At 43.1% G+C, this 1,919-nt stretch overlaps 1 pseudogene; it reads right to left on the reverse strand.

The window, feature by feature from the left end:
- Nucleotides 1-683: 683 nt before the first annotated feature.
- Nucleotides 684-1,356, reverse strand: LOC120855612 (annotated as a pseudogene).
- Between the last annotated feature and the right edge of the window lie 563 nt (nucleotides 1,357-1,919).

The following is a 1,919-nucleotide window of genomic DNA, read 5'->3' on the forward strand; positions in this document are numbered from 1 at the left end:
CAAGTATCCAGAAATTCCTACCTATTTTTTGTTTGTTTGTTTTTGTTTCAAATGAGTTCTTCGGCTTTGGCAGGCAGGAGAGATGGTGATGGTAAGGATGAGGAACTATTCAAAATCAAATTTGTGTAGGCTGGCAAACATACTGTTGTTGGCTTCCCATCTGTTAGAACAAAATTATAGGAATTGCTGATTAAACAAATATTTTCCCTTTCAGGTTTGCAGTTAAAAGATGAAGCGGCTCCAATTGTGTCAAGCGGCTGGTTTCAGTTTAGTGGGAGTTCCCTTCTGCTTGTTTATATTGATAAGGAGTCTTAGATGCTAAGTGTCTGTGGCATAATACATAGAGCATTCTTTTCATTTATTCAAAATACAAGTTTATTCTTATTCTAAATGAAAAGGAATGGGAATGACAGTAACTAACAAGATTCTACCTCTCAATATTGTCATGTGGCTATGGCAGTGTTATATTTGAAACTCAAGGAGAAAACAACTGTGATCCAAACACCTAAACATGCAGGCCCAAAATAAATGAAGGTATTTTTTTTTTTAACTGCCACATTCACTCTGAAGTCCATCCATCTGCTTCAGCATCCAAAAATTAAGCACATGTCCTGCTTAGCTATATAATAAAGTGGCAAACACACTGCACCACTAACATCACAGAGCAGTTGCCCGTGAACTAGACTTCTGACGCTGGGCCCCAGCTTCACTTTCTCACAGGTCATCATCTTCATCCGGGAGAGCAGTTGTCTGAGCAGCCTCCAAATCATGCTTGTACTGTGCTGCCAAGGCTGGGTCCATGACCATTTCTGGTGGAGGCGAGAGCAGGCATGGCAACAAGCTCCAAGTTAGGGACTCTGATCAGCTTTCCAGCAAGCCAGAGGAAGGGCTTTTCAAAATTGTAGTTACCTTTGGCAGCAATGTCATAATACTGAAGAGACTTCTTTTGGTGGAAGACTTTGCCTTAACCTTTCCGTCCTTAATATCCACCTTGTTGTCATACAACACCATAGGGGTGTTCTCACATACTGGTACCAGATCTTTATGCCAGTTAGGCACATTCTTCTAAGCAACTCTTGATGTTACATCAAACATTATAATGGAACACTGAACTCGTATATAATAGCAATCTCCCAGTCCACCAAATTTCTCCTGGTCAGCTGTATCCAATGCGTTGAACACAACAGGTCTTCTGTTGATATGGAACACATGAGGATGGACCTCAACACCCAATGTGGCTACATACTTCTCAAATTCACCAGTCAGATGACATTTCAAGAATGTAGTTTTTCCTGTACCACGATCACCAACCAATACAAATTTAAACTGAACTTGGAGTTTTCCTTGGGCAGACATCTCAGTGTTACACAGCTCTGGTCTCTGCACCCTCACGGCCTCTGTGGTAGGAGAGTGAGGAGAGCTCTCTGCCAGAAGGCTCCCAAAACCTCATCCTCATGGCCACTGCCTGCCACTGCCTTAAATATAGCATTCTTAAAGGAACAGTTACCAGAACAGTATAGGACCTGGTGCCTCAATGGTATAGAATCCATCTACAATGCAGGAGACACAGGAGACATCGGATGGATCCCTGGGCTTGGAAGATCCCCTGGAGGAGGGCATGGTAACCATCTCCAGGATTCTTGCCTGGGAAAATTCCATGGAGAGGATCCTGGAGTGCTGCAGTCCATGGGGTCACAAGGAGTCAGACAGGACTGAGCACATACACACACAAGACAAATAGCATGCTTATGAGAATAATACATTAATTCTTATCAGAAGAGAATAGGCATTAAGTTCAGTTCAGTTTCAGTCACTCTGTCATGTCTGACTCTATGTGACCCCATGGACTGCAGCACACCAGGCTTCCCTGTCCTTCACCATCTCCAGGAATTTGCTCAAACCCACATCCATTGAGTTGG

The sequence above is a fragment of the Oryx dammah genome, unplaced genomic scaffold (assembly GCF_014754425.2).
Source record: "Oryx dammah isolate SB20612 unplaced genomic scaffold, SCBI_Odam_1.1 HiC_scaffold_28, whole genome shotgun sequence".
NCBI classification, from domain to species: Eukaryota; Metazoa; Chordata; class Mammalia; order Artiodactyla; family Bovidae; genus Oryx; species Oryx dammah.